The sequence below is a fragment of the Pseudophryne corroboree genome, chromosome 5, assembly GCF_028390025.1.
Source record: "Pseudophryne corroboree isolate aPseCor3 chromosome 5, aPseCor3.hap2, whole genome shotgun sequence".
NCBI lineage: Eukaryota > Metazoa > Chordata > Amphibia > Anura > Myobatrachidae > Pseudophryne > Pseudophryne corroboree.
In genome coordinates this window covers 396205999-396214976 of record NC_086448.1, presented here as the reverse complement: position 1 = coordinate 396214976, position 8978 = coordinate 396205999, and the positions used below count along the sequence as shown (strand labels likewise).

The window sequence follows — 8978 nt, the reverse complement described above, 5'->3', positions numbered from 1 at the left end:
AATAGGGTGACTTACTGCCCATATGATAATAGGTGCTGGTGCAGCATAGGTGATTCCATAAGGTGACTGTAGTTATTTAATGGTGCTATTGGTGCAGGCTAGATTATATTAAGCCTTATGATTATATAGGTATAGATATAAAAATCCGGTGACACATGTTTTGGCTTAAATATAAGTCCATCCGAAGGATCATATTAAATAAATATATAAATTAATAAATAAATAAATAAATAATCAGTGATACATAAAAGTGATTCTAATTAGGTGCTAATTTTTGGTGAGTATCCATTGGAAATCGTTTGTTATCATTACAGTACCTGATCTTCCCAGGTAGTCTCTTCCCTGGTACTGGTCAGGCCCGGACACTGCTTAGCTTCCAAGATCAGACGGGGTTGGGCGTGCCAGTGTGGTTTGACTGTACGCGAATCTGTAACAGATACCATGGCACCATTGCACCCGGAGCCCGGTTGTCACTATATACGTGTGATTCTAAAATACTGATAATAATATTAAATACTTAGTGTGCAACGGTTAACATCCTTTACAGTACCCGATCTCCCCAGGTGGTCTCCCTCCCTGGTACTGGTCGGGCCCAGACACTGCTTAGCTTCCAAGATCGGACGAGTTTGGGCGTGCCAGTGCGGTTTGACTTAAATATAAGTCCATCCAAGATCGGACGAGTTTGGGCGTGCCAGTGCGGTTTGACTGTACGCGGATTCAATAAACGTATTAAAGACATACACACTAGTAGTACGATGTTTATTTTATTTGTGAGTGTGCTCTAGTCAAGTGTAATATAGGGAAACAAGAGGGAGAGGGGGGTAGAGGATACTGCACCTCATAGAAAAGGCGCAGTATCCTCTACCCCCCTCTCCCTCTTGTTTCCCTATATTACACTTGACTAGAGCACACTCCGGGCTCCGGGTGCAATGGTGCCATGGTATCTGTTACAGATTCGCGTACAGTCAAACCACACTGGCACGCCCAACCCCGTCTGATCTTGGAAGCTAAGCAGTGTCCGGGCCTGACCAGTACCAGGGAGGAGACTACCTGGGAAGATCAGGTACTGTAATGATAACAAACGATTTCCAATGGATACTCACCAAAAATTAGCACCTAATTAGAATCACTTTTATGTATCACTGATTATTTATTTATTTATTTATTTATTAATTTATATATTTATTTAATATGATCCTTCGGATGGACTTATATTTAAGCCAAAACATGTGTCACCGGATTTTTATATCTATACCTATATAATCATAAGGCTTAATATAATCTAGCCTGCACCAATAGCACCATTAAATAACTACAGTCACCTTATGGAATCACCTATGCTGCACCAGCACCTATTATCATATGGGCAGTAAGTCACCCTATTTTTACCTCACCTTAAATAATAACACACTAATTTGTCAGGTAACAAGTGTCTTTGAAATACATATGATCCACTACTTCTGATATTACCATTGTTTTTCTATTTATTCCATGCATCGGACCCGTTACCATGGAAACTGAGGTGCCTGGTATCTAGAGGTGTCTGCGTATCCACACAAAGATGGCCGCCGCAATAACATGAAAAGCATCTTAAACATCCCAGGAAAAATGGACTCCATTCGGCATAAGTTTAAGAAGTCAGATGTGCACCATCCACTGAAGAGCAGCCCTGAACACCCACAGACGCAGGCGCAATGAAGCCGGGAACCGCCGCGGGCGCATGCGCAGTTGACACCGGAAGTGGGGCGGAAGTGACCCGTCCAGTCCTCCGTCACCGGAAGTGTGGCGGAAGTGACTCATAATTACATTATGAACGTTTTTAAACGTTTTCACCCACATTACTATCTGTAATCACTCGTTTTTTGAACTAAGGAGTCTGTCTGACATGAACTAATCCAGCTGTGTTTTTAAAAATTAGCTCTGTTAACCCTTTTTTAATGTATAAATGTATATCCCTATCACATGATCAATTATGATGTCACAACCCCCTGACTCAGTGTTATGGGTATAAATAGACATACAGCTTCATTCTGTCCCTACCCCTTGAAGAAGTCTGTTGAGACGAAACGCGTTGGGCCTATACTGACCACCCACATTTTACAAGCTAAGTTTTTTGAATTCCTATCCCTTTAAGTGTATTTTTACTGCTTATTTATGGACAAAAAGTTTTTTTATGCTTGTTTTTTAACCATTCTTGGAAACTGTTTTTATTCTCATATATATTAAAAAATTTTACATTTTAAAAGAAACATTTTTTGGCTCCTAACTTTAAGCTTTAAAAACATAGTTTTTAGCCACACTCGTCGCCGGTACCCCTATCCCCCCTATTTTATATATATATATATATATATATATATATAGGTATATATAGAGATATATATATATATATTAAAGATGCTGTCTTAAGATATATATATATATATATATATATATATAAAACATGCCCAAAGAGACATTAGTCTACTGGGTTCTAGAGTCAAAAGCTATGTCGATTTCTGCTTGACGAGTCCTGTAGAATATGCAATGGACGGATGATGCCGACTTAAGAGGCATATGGAAGGCTGAGGATTGTGTGGACCTGGTCTCCACAGCTGGTAATTCTGATATTTTGCCTTATATTCCTGCACAGCCTAGGAAAGCACGTCATTATCAAATGCAGCCTTTCGAACACAAAGAAACAAGAAAGTCCGAGGTGCGTCCTTTCTTGCCAGAGGCAGGGGCAGAGGAAAGAAGCTGCACAACACAGCTAGTTCCAAGGAACAGAAGTCCTCCCCGGCCTCTACAAAATCCACCGCATGTCGCTGGGGCTCCACAGACGGAGCTAGGCCCGGTGGGGGCACGCCTTCGTAAGTTCAGCCACAAGTGGGTTCGCTCCCTGTCGGATCCCTGGGCAATAGATATTGTGTCTCAGGGCTACAAGCTGGACTTTGAGGAGATGCCCCCTCACCGACGGCCCTGCCGGCTTCCCCCCATAAGAGGGACATAGTGTTAACTGCAATTCACAAATTGTATCTTCAACAGGTGGTGGTCTAGGTTCCCCTCCTTCATCAAGGAGGAGGTTATTATTTGACCATGTTGTAATCCCGAAACCGGACGGTTCGGACGGACCCATATTGAATTTAAAATCCCTGAACATATACCTGAAAAGGTTCAAGTTCGAGATGGAATCGCTAAGAGCGGTCATCGTAAGCCTGAAAGGGGGAGATTTTATGGTGTCTCTGGACATAAAGGATGCATACAGATGTAGCCACCTTTATCTTGACTGTTTCTCCGCCGAGACGGACGTTTAGTCACGCTAAGGCGATAGCTGAGTTTAATTACAGGTAGGCGCGTTGAGGCGATCTAGATACTCATCATGCATTACACATCTCCACCACTGTGTGGCTAATGCTCCACTAATCCAGTACTTTCGATCGTACAGTATAGCGGCGGATTGATCTACAGCTCTGGCAATACTGTAGGCGTAACGGGAGGCGGTGGAAAAAGTATAGAGTACTGTATGTGTATGGAGACGCAACTACAGTAATTGTGAAAAAGGAAGAATGTACAGGACAATGTATAAACACCGTGCTTTTAAAATACATGAGCGTCTGGGAATGGAGGGCTACAGTAGCTAGCAGGAGGCGGTGGAAAATACCGTGCTTTACAAATGCGAGCGTCCGAGTCCTCTAAGGCATAAACCAACACCAATGGGGTGGGGGCCGGGCGCTGTTTGCAGTACTTTCACACATGAAATTGGGAGTCTCTCATGAGGCGTCGTGGGCTAGGGGTGAAGGCTCCCACCTCCCACGCTGGGGGTCCTGGGTTCGAGACGTGATGTGCCTTCTTTTTTTTTTTTATTGTAATAATACACTGTATTATTTTATCTACATTGTAAGACAGTCAATGGAAAGGTGCACACAAGTTACATATAAATCAGAGTACATCTGCAGGAGCGATTCTTTACGCTAAATGCAACTAAACAGCGGGAATGAAATGAGGGTATTCTGACGCTACTAACTGAGCAAAACAGTACTGTAGATCTTCAGCGTTTGTGTATTGCACATGACCTGAATTCCCTCCCTGTGCAGGCTCCCAGGGGGGAAGGGCGATGGGGGTAGGGGGAGACGATGGGAAATACTGTACTGTGCCTTTGAAATGCAATTACATGAGCGTCCGAGTCCACTACGGCATACTGTAAACCAACACCAATGGGAAGGAAATGCCAACCATTTTTTTTATGTGTTCCCGTGACATTCATTTAAAAAAAAAATTTTTCTCTCTAAGACATCCAATGGAAGGATGCACACAGGTTTCACATAAATCAAAGTACATCTGCAGGAGCGATTCTTTACGCTAAATGCAACTGCACAACGGCAATGAGTAGAAATGAGTGTATTCTGACGCTACTAAGTGAGCAAAACAGTACTATACAGTAGATATTCGGCGTTTGTGTATTGCACATGACCTGAATTCCCTCCCTGTCTACTGCATGATCTGTGCAGGCTCCCAGGGGGGAAGGGCAATAGGCTAGCAGGAGGCGGTGGAAAATACTGTGCTTTACAAATGCGAGCGTCCGAGTCCTCTAAGGCATAAACCAACACCAATGGGGTGGGGGCCGGGCGCTGTTTGCAGTACTTTCACACATGAAATTGGGAGTCTCTCATGAGGCGTCGTGGGCTAGGGGTGAAGGCTCCCACCTCCCACGCTGGGGGTCCAGGGTTCGAGACGTGATGTGCCTTCTTTTTTTTTTTTTTTTATTGTAATAATACACTGTATTATTTTATCTACATTGTAAGACAGTCAATGGAAAGGTGCACACAAGTTACATATAAATCAGAGTACATCTGCAGGAGCGATTCTTTACGCTAAATGCAACTAAACAGCGGGAATGAGTAGAAATGAGTGTATTCTGACGCTACTGTGAGCAAAACAGTACTATACAGTAGATATTCGGCGTTTGTGTATTGCACATGACCTGAATTCCCTCCCTGTCTACTGCATGATCTGTGCAGGCTCCCAGGGGGGAAGGGCAATAGGCTAGAAGGAGGCTACTTCGGACTCAGACTCATACAGTACTTGCATTTCAAAAGCACAGTATTTTCCACCGCCTCCCGCTTGCCCATCGCCCTTCCCCCCTGGGATCCTGCACAGGTCATGCAGTAGACAGGGAGGGAGTTATTCACGTAAACTAGGGCAAAGCTGCAGGAGCAGTTGTACTGTTTAGGGTCTATGCACCATATGGTATACATACAATTCTATAGCAGGGCAGACTCAATTGAAATGGCTACCGCCTGTGTCTCCTCGCCCAATGGAGGCCCTCGGCTATGGAGCAAGTAACAGCACAGATTTGGTAGGTCACGGGGCAATGCTGAAGGAGCGTCAGAATCCCCTAGCTAAAATACACAGGGGTGATAGGGATAAGTGAGGTCTTTGCGCATAACGATACACCGCAAAGTTCCCCATGGTTTTGATTATGCCTTTTCTTTGAACACGGTATTTTCCACTGCCTCACCCTACCCCCATCCCACTTTCCCCTTCCCCCCCTGAGAGCCTGCAAAGTACATGCAGTAGACAGGGATGGAGTTCCGATCAGGTTACAAGACATGTGCAACAGTATACTACTGTATGTAGGAAAATCCACCGCCCACTCTGATTTATGTGAAACCTGCGTGCACCCTTCCATTGAATGTATAACAAAGAAAAATAATAATAATAAAGTGAATGTTACAGGAACACATTAAAAAAAGGTTGGCACTTCCTTCCCATTGGTGTTGGTTTATGCCTTAGGGGACTCGGACGTTAATACTTGTATTTCAAAAGCACAGTGTTTTCCACCGCCTCTCCCTACCCCCATTGCCCTTCCCCCCTGGGAGCCTGCACACGTCATGCAGTGGACAGGGAGGGAGTTCAGGTCAGGTACAATACACAAATGCTGACGATCTACAGTACTGTGTTGCTCAGTTAGTTGCGTTGGAATACACTAATTTATACTCATTACCGCTGTGTATTTGTATATAGCGGAATGAATCGCTGCTGCAGATTTACTTTGATTTATGTGAAACCTGTGTGCACCCTTTCATTGAATGTACAACAAAGAAAAAAAATAATAAAGTGAATGTCACGGGAACATAGAAAAAAAAAGGTTGGCACTTTGTGACTCTCAGCATGGGAGGTGGGAGCCTTCATCACTAGGTTGGTATGGAAGGGGAGACAATTAGCTACCGGAGGGTACCAACCCCAAGTTTCTGTGACCCCCACAAGGCTCATGGCAAGCGTCGGAACCTATGGTGGGTCTGAATTAACGGTCCCATTATAGTCTATGGGAAAATGGGTCCACTTTGCGTACTGATATCTCTGGTTCTGGGTGTCCCAGAGACTCAGGACTGGTACCATACAAAAGAGGAGACTCTTGGCTTTCGGGGCAGACCAACCACTAGTTTATGTGACACTGGAAAAGGAAACGGGAAGCAACCGTGTTTCGGGTCCCCTCCAGTTGTCCGCCTAGCTTGCACAGGATACAGGGTTTCTGGCTAGATAGGAAATACTGTACAGAAATGCTAAGCATGGTAATTTGACATCCAGGAACATAGGGAGGAGTTTTTATCTCACTCCATTATACTTAGAAAAATTACACTTGCCACTGTACGTTACAAGCTGTTTGTGCTAATTAGTACACTAGTAGAACATACTGTACAGAGATACTAAGGACAGTGATTTGGCATCCACGAACTTAGGGAGGAGCTTTTATCTCTCTCCATTGTAATCTTTCTAAGTATAATGGAGAGAGATAAAAGCTCCTCCCTAAATTCCTGGGTGCCAAATAACCGTCTTTAGTATCTCTGTATAGTATTTTCAATTAGGGTACTAATTAGCACGGACAGCTTGTAAAGTACAGCGGAAAGTTTAATCTTTCTATGTAAAATGGAGAGAGATAAAAGCTCCTCTGGAAGTTCCCAGATGCCAAATCACCATTCTTAGTATCTCTGTACAGTATGTTCTACTAGTATACTAATTAGCACGAACAGCTTTTAACTGGATGCCAAATCACCATACTTCGTATCTCTGTACAGTATGTTCTATTAGGGTACTAATTAGCACGAACAGCTTGTAACGTACAGCGGCAAGTTTAATCTTTCTATGTATAATGGAGAGAGATAAAAGCTCCTCAATAAGTTCCTGGATACAAAATCACCATACTTAGTATCTCTGTACAGTATGTTCTATTAGGGTACCAATTAGCTGTTTGTGCTAATTAGTACCCTAATAGAAAATACTATGCAGAGATACTAAGGATGGTGATTTGGCAACCAGGAACTTAGGGAGGAGCTTTTATCTCTCTATATTATACATAGTAAGATTAAAATTGCCACTGTACGTTACAAGCTGTTCGTGCTAATTAGTACCCTAATAGAAAATACTATGCAAAGATACTAAGGATGGTGATTTGGCAACCAGGAACTTAGGGAGGAGCTTTTATCTCTCTATATTATACATAGAAAGATTAAAATTGCCACTGTACATTACAAGCTGTTCGTGCTAATTAGTACACTAGTAGAACATACTGTACAGAGATACTAAGTACAGTGATTTGGCATCCACGAACTTAGGGAGGAGCTTTAATCTCTCCATTGTAATCTATCTAAGTATAATGGAGAGAGATAAAAACTCCTCCCTAAATTCCTGGATGCCAAATTGCTGTCCAGAGTATCGCTGTACTCTATGTTCTACTAGTGTACTAAATAGCACGAACAGCTTGTAACCTACAGTGGCAAGATTAATCTTTCTATGTATAATGGAGAGAGATAAAAGCTCCTCAGTAAGTTCCTGGATGCCACATCACTATACTTAGTATCTCTGTACAGTATTTTCTATTAGGGTACTAATTAGCTGTTCGTGCTAATTAGTACCCTAATAGAAAATACTATACAGAGATACTAAGGACGGTGATTTGGCAACCAGGAACCTAGGGAGGAGCTTTTATCTCTCTATATTATACATAGAAAGATTAAACTTGCCACTGTACGTTACAAGCTGTTCGTGCTAATTAGTACACTATTAGAACATACTGTACAGAGATACTAAGTACAGTGATTTGGCATCCACGAACTTAGGGAGGAGCTTTATTCTCTCTCCATTGTAATCTTTCTAAGCATAATGGAGAGAGATAAAAGCTCCTCCCTAAGGTTCCTGGATGCCAAATCACTGTATGTAGTATCTCTGTACAGTATGTTCTACTAGTGTACTTATTAGCACGAACAGCTTGTAACGTACAGTGGCAAGATTAATCTTTCTATGTATAATGGAGAGAGATAAAAGCTCCTCAGTAAGTTCCTGGATACCAAATCACCGTCCTTAGTATCTCTGTACAGTATGTTCTATTAGGGTACTAATTAGCACGAACAGCTAATTAGTACCCTAACAGAAAATACTGTACAGAGATACTAAGTACAGTGATGTGGCATCCAGGAACTTACTGGGGAGCTTTTATCTCTCTCCATTATACATAGAAATATTAAACTTGCCACTGTATGTTACAAGCTGTTCGTGCTAATTAGTACACTAGTAGAACATAGAGTACAGCGATACTCTGGATGGCAATTTGGCATCCAGGAATTTAGGGAGGAGCTTTTATCTCTCTCCATTATGCTTAGAAAGATTACAATGGAGAGAGATTAAAGCTCCTCCCTAAGTTTGTGGATGCCAAATCACTGTACTTAGTATCTCTGTACAGTATGTTCTACTATTGTACTAATTAGCACGAACAGCTTGTAACGTACAGTGGCAAGTGTAATTTTTCTAAGTATAATGGAGAGAGATAAACTCCTCCCTATGTTCCTGGATGTCAAATTACCATGCTTAGCATTTCTGTACAGTATTTCCTATCTAGCCAGAAACCCTGCATCCTGTGCAAGCTAGGCGGACAACTGGAGGGGACCCGATACACGGTTGCTTACTGTTTCCCTTTCCAGTGTCACATAAACTAGTCGTTTGTCTGC

General features: G+C 42.5%; 1 pseudogene; it reads left to right on the top strand.

Moving 5' to 3' along the window:
- Window positions 1-957: 957 nt before the first annotated feature.
- Window positions 958-1075, top strand: LOC134930612 (5S ribosomal RNA; annotated as a pseudogene).
- The last annotated feature ends 7903 nt before the right edge of the window (window positions 1076-8978 follow it).